Source organism: Mus musculus, chromosome 13 (assembly GCF_000001635.26).
Source record: "Mus musculus strain C57BL/6J chromosome 13, GRCm38.p6 C57BL/6J".
NCBI classification, from domain to species: Eukaryota; Metazoa; Chordata; class Mammalia; order Rodentia; family Muridae; genus Mus; species Mus musculus.
In genome coordinates, this window is record NC_000079.6 from 37,268,148 (window position 1) to 37,277,783 (window position 9,636).

The following is a 9,636-nucleotide window of genomic DNA, read 5'->3' on the forward strand; positions in this document are numbered from 1 at the left end:
ATTAAAAAATGGGGCTCAGAACTGAACAAAGAATTCTCACCTGAGGAATACCGAATGGCAGAGAAGCACCTGAAAAAATGTTCAACATCCTTAATCATCAGGGAAATGCAAATCAAAACAACCCTAAGATTCCACCTCACACCAGTCAGAATGTCTAAGATCAAAAATTCAGGTGACAGCAGATGCTGGCGAGGATGTGGAGAAAGAGGAACACTCCTCCATTGTTGGTGGGATTGCAGGCTTGTACAACCACTCTGGAAATCCGTCTGGCGGTTCCTCAGAAAATTGGACATAGTACTACCGGAGGATCCAGCAATACCTCTCCTGGGCATATATCCAGAAGATGCCCCAACTGGTAAGAAGGACACATGCTCCACTATGTTCATAGCACCATTATTTATAATAGCCAGAAGCTGGAAAGAACCCAGATGCCCCTCAACAGAGGAATGGATACAGAAAATGTGGTACATCTACACAATGGAGTACTACTCAGCTATTAAAAAGAATGAATTTATGAAATTCCTAGCCAAATGGATGGACCTGGAGGGCATCATCCTGAGTGAGGTAACACATTCACAAAGGAACTCACACAATATGTACTCACTGATAAGTGGATATTAGCCCAAAACCTAGGATACCCAAGATATAAGATACAATTTCCTAAACACATGAAACTCAAGAAAAATGAAGACTGAAGTGTGGACACTATGCCCCTCCTTAGAAGTGGGAACAAAACACCCTTGGAAGGAGTTACAGAGACAAAGTTTGGAGCTGAGATTAAAGGGTGGACCATGTAGAGACTGCCTTATCCAGGGATCCACCCCATAATCAGCATCCAAACGCTGACACCATTGCATACACTAGCAAGATTTTATCGAAAGGACCCAGATGTAGCTGTCTCTTGTGAGACTATGCCGGGGCCTAGCAAACACAGAAGTGGATGCCCACAGTCAGCTAATGGATGGATCACAGGGCTCCCAATGGAGGAGCTAGAGAAAGTACCCAAGGAGCTAAAGGGATCTGCAACCCTATAGGTGGATCAACATTATGAACTAACCAGTACCCCGGAGCTCTTGACTCTAGCTGCATATGTATCAAAAGATGGCCTAGTCGGCCATCACTGGAAAGAGAGGCCCATTGGACACACAAACTTTATATGCCCCAGAACAGGGGAACGCCAGGGCCAAAAAGGGGGAGTGGGCGGGTAGGGGAGTGGGGGTGGGTGGTTATGGGGCACTTTTGGTATAGCATTGGAAATGTAAATGAGCTAAATACCTAATAAAAATGGAAAGAAAAAAAAAAAAAGATTAACAAAAACAAAACAAAACAAAACAAAAAAAAATCAGTAGCCTTCCATATATAAATGACAACCAGACTGAGAAAAAAAATCAGGGAAACAATACCTTTCACAATAGCCTTAAGCAATATATAATACATTGTGGTATTTCTTACCAAGCAAGTAAAAGAGGTGAATGATAAAAACTTCAAGTCATTGAAGAAAAAAACTGAAGAAAATATCAGAAGATGGAAAAAAACTCTCATGCTCATGGATTAGTAGAATTAATATAGTAAAAAAAAATGACTATTCTACCAAAAGCAATATACTGATTCAATAAAATTTTCATCAAAATTCCAACACAATTCTTCACAAATCTTGGACTAACAGTTCTCAGCTTCATATGGAAACAGAAAATTCCATGATAGCTAAATAATTTTAAATAATAAAAGCACTTATGAAGGTATTACCATCTACAATGTTAAGCTATAGTATAAAATTGGGTAATAAAAGCAGCATGGTATTGGCACAAAAACAAACATACCGATTTATGGAATTGAGCTGAAGATCCAGATACACATACTTATGAACACCCAATTTTCACCAAAAAAAAAAAAGCTAGCAATACACATATGGAAGAAGATCCTAAGTTCTATACTTGGTGCTGCTCAAATTGGCAGCCTCATGTAGAACAATACAATGATATACATACTTATCACCTTGTACAAAATATAACTACAAATGAATGGAAGACCTCAATATAAAACCAGGTTCACTGAACCTATTAGAAGAGAAAGTGGAGAATAGCCTTAAACTCATAGACATAGGTAAAACTTTCTGAACAGACCACTGATAGCATGGGCACTAAGATCAACAATTAATACATTGTGAAACTGAAAATCTTCTGCATGGCAAAGGACTATATCATTTAGACAAAGCAGCAGCCTACTGAATAGGAAAAGGTTTTTACCAACTATACATCAGAAAGGGATTAATGTGTATATTGAAATTATCTTTTTAAGAAATTTAAAAATAACTAGATATAAAGAAAGCAAATAACCCAGTTTTTTTAATGGGGTACAGATTTACACAAATACAGATAGACACAAAATTCTCAAAACAGGAAACTCCAGTGGCTGAGAAACACTTAAAGAAATGTTCAACATCTTGAGTTGCAAATCAAAACTACTTTAAGATTTCACCTTCTACGGGTAAGATCAATGAAACAAGCAACAGCTTATACTGGTGAGGATGTAAAGTAAGGGGAAAACTTGTCTGTAGCTGGTGGGATTGCAAATTTGTACAACCAATATAAAAATCAGTGTGGTAGTTCCTCAGAAATCCTGAAAATCAATCTACATCAAGATCTACTTTGAGCATATTCCCAAAGGATGCTTCATCCTACCACAGAGACTCTTGCTCAATCACGTTTATTGATGTTCTCTTCATAATAGTCAGATGATTGGAAATATCTCAGATGTCCCTCAACAGAAGAATGAATAAAGAAAATGTGGTACATTAATACAAGGTGATATTACTCAGCCATTACAAAAATGAAATCATAAAATTCACAGATAAGTTCAGGGAACTGAAAAAAAATTCTGAGTGATGTAACCCAGGTACAGGAAGGCAAATATTGTATATCTTAACTTTTATGTGGATATTAGCTCTTAAGTCAAATGATAACCAAGGTATAACCAATAGAACCACAGAGGTTAGCTATAGAGTAAAGGACTAGCGGCTAGGAGGGCAGATAGATCTCCCTAGGAAAGATAAATAGACTAGATAGTTATAGGTCGATTGAGGTGCACTAGAAAAGCAGGAGCAAGTGGAGAAAAGGAAAGAAGGGGGGAGGGAGGGAAAACAGGAAGAGACTATTAAAATAAAGGGCCATTTGAGGGAAAATGTGGAATCCTAATATAGTAGAAGCTCCATGAAATATATGCATATATGAAGGTGATCTAAATGAAATTATCCAGTAATGGGAAAACAGAGTCCCAGCTGGAACTCTCTTGTCACCAAGTGAATGAGGAGCTTGAACAATAGACTTTTATTTCTGCCAGTTTGGGAGGCTGGAAAGCTCAAAATGCAGTGGTGGGGACAAAAAGAACATCTCCACTCTGAAAGGGAGAAGTTACAAAGAAGGAGGAAGCAATGGATCCTAAATCCAAAAATTAGCAGGGCAAACACTATCTGACTGTAGGACTCAAGAATGATGCCTTTGTCTTCAGAAAATGGTGACCCTGCATGCATAGTTCTGCTGCAGACCACACCCTCAAAGATCTCGGGCATCTGAAAGTCAAGCAAATGGGAGGGTTAGAGAAATTACCATTAGCTGATCTGGCAGAGAATCAGTGTATGATTCCCAGCACCAATATGGCGGCTCTCAACTGTCTACAACTCCAGTTCCAGGAGATTTGATGCCATCTTCTGGATGCACATGAGCAGGCAAAACACCAGTACTCATAAAAAATTAATAAATAATTTTTAAAAGTTAATATGGTGGTCTCAGAAATGTGTTTAAGGCCATACTTTCCTGCCTTAAAGAGTAATACATATAAAAATCCAACAGCCTTCTCCCATCTCATTCCAGCCTTCAGCTTAATTGCTAGTGTTTCTGTGGGCTTAATTAAGTCAGTCCCTGGTTACACCCTGACCAACTTTCTTTCAAGTGTCTTGAGGCATGTGATGATTTGTATATGCCCAGCTCAGGGAGTGGCACTATTAGAAGGTATGGCCCTATAGAGTAGGTGTGTCACTGTGGGTATGGGCTTTAAGACCCTCATCCTAGCTGCCTGAAAAAGTCAGTATTCTGCTAGCATCCTTCAGATGAAGATGTAGAACTCTCAGCTCCTCCTGCACCACACCTACCTGGATGCCACCATGTTTCTACCTTGATGATAATGGACTGAACTTCTAAACCTGTAAACCAGCCCCAATTAAATGTTATCCTTATAAGAGTTGCCTTGGTCATGGTGTCTGCTCATAGCAGTAAGACCCTAACTGGGACAGGGCAACATCCTGAGAGCCTTTATGTTATGAGAGCAAGTTTTTTCATCTTTGCAACAGAGGTAGACTAAACATAATTAACACAACCCAATTCTACTTGTTTTTGCTTCATCCCATTTCTTTTTTTCTTTTTCTTTCTTTCTTTCTTTCTTTCTTTCTTTCTTTTTTTTTTTTTTTTTTTTTTTTTTTTTTTTTGTATTTTGCTATAAGCAATCCAAAGAAGTGATAGCAAACCCTGGATGAGCTGTGCCTTCAGGTGGGCCAGTCACAGGAGCATCTAATGGAACTCTTGTAGTACTCTAAGACTTGCCTGCAACACTTTCCTTAGAAGTAACCTCAGCTAAATGCCCACTTTCAGCACTCAGGCATTGTGCCTCCCACTAGAACTTGGCAAATCCATTATTATTGTATAACAAAATATACTTTCTTCTCATTTTAAATACATTTCCATATGTGGCAATACAAGAATGGTCTTTTTAAGGTACTCATTTTTACCTGCATTGTTTCTGATTATTAACATTAGTTAAAAGTCTTTATCTTCTCATCTAGCTACACTTCCCAGATGCAGGTGAATTGGAACGTGTGCTTGAGAGAGATGAGATGGCCCACAACTCCCTGAACACTGGATAAGTGTTAAGCCTCATTAAAACACTATTGAAATGTGTTTATATTGCTGTTAGTGTTAGCAATACATTCTTTAAATTTACATTTTAGGCACTCCTTTTGGATGTTCATTTTCCTGTAAAAAAAAAAAAAAAAAAGATGCTAGGTCTGAGGTAGCTTGACTTCCACTAGTCTCTCTTGCTGTTCAGGCTTCCTCAAGAAAAGACACTTATCCTAACAGCAGTTAGATGACCCCTGACCTTTTACCAGGCGTTCTGAACACTCCAGGGATGCCTTGATGCAGTGCTGCAAGAATTCTATCAGATGCTGCTGTGACTGGTCCACCTCCTGATGACACAACTCATCCAGGGTTTGCTATCACAAGCTACAGTGTTCCTTTTCCTCCTTGGCCAGAAAGGGGTGACTTTCTCTGGTGGAAGGACTATAACTGGTGCTGAGGCAAGGCTATGAATGGCCCAAACAAATCACAGTGGTTGGTCCAAAACAAATGGCTATGATTGGTCCAAAGTCCTTTGTAGAACTGTGTAAGAAGGCAGCACAGGCTCATGAGCATTCGGAGATGTTGCTCTGCTCTATCTTACCTGAAGTTGCAACACCAGACCCTCTTTGGAATAACCCTTTGTTGCCTATGTGCAGTAATTGGGGCTAAGCTGGAACATGAAGAAACAGAAGCACCAGATAGCAGTGAGGGTAATAGCAAAGGCAGTAGGAATTAGACAGTTAAAAAAAAATGTTGGCTTTTGTAGCAACTTGACAACCATCATAGTTCATTTATGTTACTATGATGAACTACAGTGACCAAGAAGCAACTGTAAGGAGAAAACAATTTATTTTACTTACAAGTCTAGGATACAAATCCACTATTGATGGGCAGTCAGATCAGAAGTCAAGCAGGTAGTCACAACATATTCACAGTCAAGAGCAGAAAGAAAGAAATGCACCCGTGCTGCATGTTTGGTTATGCTTAGCTAGTTTTCTTTATTCTTGGGCAATTTAGTACCCATCCCAAGAAACAATGCTGCCCACTCTCACCGTGGGTCTTCCCACATCAATTATCAATCAAGATGATCCGCCAAAGGCATGCCCACAGGCCAGCCAGAGCTAAACAACTGTTTCTCATTAGGACTCTCTTCCCAGGGGAATCTAAATGAAAGCACATTGACAATTAAAACCAACCATTGCAACAGCTGAAAAAGTCCTTGTGGCCAAAGAGATGGTCCTAGTAACTTGTGCCCACTTCCTATCTCCAGGGCTGAGCAGTTGCAACAGTACAAACTGTGAATGATGCTTGATGTGTGAGCCTCAGGCTTCAGCTTCCAAGCACAGAGCATCAACAACTGCCACCTGCCAGCTGGTGAGAGCCCAATGGCCTCAAGGTTGGCCTTGGAAACTCTTACTCAGCTTCCCATCTGCAGCAACTGTGCTCTATGACTTGGATCTGGTACCCACTTTCTGAACCTTAAACTGTGGATTCTGAGCACAGTTTGTTGGTAACTATTCCTGCAGTAGAGTGTCAGGATCTCACCACCATCATCCAATACCTGTGTACAAGTGAGAATCTCACCACCATCATCCAATAACTGTGCACAAGTGAGCTTGACATCCTTACTGTCTTAGGGTTTCCATTCCTGAGAAGTGACACTATGACCAAGGCAACTCTTATAAGGGACAGCATTTAATTGGGACTGGCTTACAAGTTCTGAAGTTCAGTCCATTATCATCATGGTGAGAAGCAAGGAGGAGAGTCTCAGGGCCCACACCCACAGTGACACATTTCCTCCAACTAGGCAATACCTCCTAATACTGCCACTCCTTGAGGCCGAGCATATTCAAACTACCACATTCCACTCCCTGGTACCCACACTTATTCAAACACAGACGGCTATGGGGTCCATATCTATCCATAGCATAATGCAAAATATACTTTAGCCCAACTTCAAAAGTCCCATAGTCTATGACAGTCTCAACAGTGTTAAAAGTCCAAAGTTCAAAGTTTCTTCTGAGATTCATACGATCACTTAAATATAACCCCCTATAAAATCAAAATCAAAGAGCAAATCACATACCTTTAACATCACAAAATATACAATACCATTCTGATCATAGTGTTTCAATATCTGGGATCCACATATGATCTTCTGGGCTCCTCCAAAGCGTTTGGGTCACTTCTCCATCTCTGCCCTCTGTAGCACTCTAGGCTCTGGTTGACTCCACTCTATTGCTACTGCTGTTCTTAGTGGTTATCCCGTGTTACTGGCATCTCCAATACACTGGGGTCTTCTGCTGCAACTAGGCTTCACCAATAGCCTCTCATAGGCTCTCTTCATGGTACCAAGCCTCAATTTCTTTGCATGACCCCTTCAGTCCTGGGCTGTCAGCTGCAACTGAGGCTGTACCTTCACCAATGATCTTTTCTGGCCTCTCACAGTGTCAAATCTCAGCGATTTCCATTAATCCTTCATACCTTCAAATCCAGTACCACATGGGTGACTCTTACACATTACCAAGTCCAGCTGCAGCATGAGGTACAATGTTGGCTATCTCTGGAACACAGCTTCTTTGTGCTTTCAGAAAACGCTTCCCAGAAGATTTCACCTCAGTGATGCGGGCCTCTTCTTAATCACCACTAATTTCTTAGGTCTAGCTAACCAGCATCAATTTGTCCCAGCAGTCCATTCTATTTTTTTTTTAACCCTAAAGCCAGAGCCACATGGACAAAGTTGCCAAATTCTGCTTGCTGGAGCTGGAACATGCTCCCTTGTTCTATTACAGCAGCAGCAGCTTTCTGTTTTCCTACTTCTTTGCTGCCTAAGCTTGGCTCTCCTGGAACTTGCTCTGTAGATTGACCTTGAACTCAGAGATCTGCATGGCTTTGTCTCCTGGGTTCTGGGATTAAAGTCCAGCACCACCATGTCTAGATCTAAGCTTTTCTCTGCCTGGAACTTGCTCTGTCTTAGGCTGGCCTTGAACTCACTGATCTGCTTGCTTCTGTACCCTGGGATTAAAGGCATGTACCAGAAAGGCTGTTTTATACATGGTCAATTTAGTTAATAGTGTTAATAAAGTCTGTCCTACCTCTACTGATTTTCTATCTAAGTTTTATATCAATTAGTGAAAGAAAGATTGCCATTTCTGTGGAATTATTTTCTCTTGCTGTCCTATCATGTATTTTAAAACTCTGTATAGAGATACATAAGTGTTTCAGGGTTATGTTTTCTTGATTAACTGAATACTTTGTAATTAATTCTAGTAAAATACTCTTTTTTTCTAAAATGTATTTAATTAAATAATCTTCCTGCTCCACTTTTGTTCTTATTCATATGACATATCTTTTTGTCCTATTTTAAACCATTTCTTAAATTTTATATATAAATAATGTTCATTATAAGCAGCATATAATTTGCTTCTTTTTTTTTTTTTTTTTTTTTTTACTATTATTGCCTTTTCATTGAAGTCCTCGGGTCATTTACACTTAGTGTTATTGCTGATCGAGTTAAGCTTAACTATGTCATATTGCTATTTCTTTTCTATTGGTTACATCTGTACTTTTGTTTTCTATTGTTTCATTTGATTTTTTCCTTGGTTTTTGAATTATTTTATTGAAAAATGTCTGCATGTTTTTTAACTTATTGCATACCACTTTCAAGTGATAGTCAGTTGTCAAGATCGGCAAAGGACTTGCTGCTTCTTACGTAATCATCCTTGAAAAGATAATGTAGACTAAAAGGCCTTCCTTGCAACTGCCTTCCTTTTCAGGCATATAAAAATACAGGAGAATTATGGAGAATTATTTCCCAAAATACATACCCTTTATTTCTAACACTTCTCTGGTCTTTGGCAAATTTCCTATCTGCTTTGCCAATCATTATGACTAATCTGACCCCCAAGGACTCAAATCCTGTTTGATTTGTTTCACACAACATTTAATTATAGCTATTCTCTGTAGGATTCCAAGCAGGGGGATGAGGCAAACCTGCAGTATTGATCTCACCCAGACCCCCAGTGCCTCAGAACCACCCAGCTGAACAAATCCCATAAACCAGAAGGGTCTTATAAACCAGGTGGCTTTATAATCACGTTTCCGTATTTTTCTTTCCCCTTGGCCCAAAGCATTAATCCATGAACAGCAGGATCCATTAGTGATTGTACAAACCGCTTTTGCCTACAGAAAGGTAGCCCAGAGAATTCTGCCTTCTGTAACGAGCCTGGTCAATGAGTTCAAACAGATATGCATGCCTCTCAGAACTCAGGTGGTGCCAAAGTCAGGGACAAACTTCACACATTTTCTAGTTTTAATGAGTGCCATCTTTGGGCTAATTGTCTACTAGTTATACACAAATCCTAAGTAGTCTCTCTAGAGATCTCCCCAAGAAACTCCACAAGCTGAATGAGGTGCTTGTGGCTCCCTCCTCTTAAACATTTAAAGTTCTCTTTATAATCATCTTTAAAATGGAGGTCACTGTGTCCTTGAAGGAAAGTATGTTAACACTTGCCTTCTGCACAACACACAACCATAGCTATTTCTTATAACCAATGGGATGCCCTCTCCCCCAAGCAAAACTTGTTATCTGTCAAAGACACAACAGTGTTTTGAAACAGTGGCCTTGCTACTGTTTGGATTTCTGAGTTGTCAGCTTTGTTCAGTCTAGGTCTAATTTTTGAATGGAATGTGCCCAAAAGGCATAGTACAGCCTCCACTATTTGTCTCTCCACCATCCATCACTCCA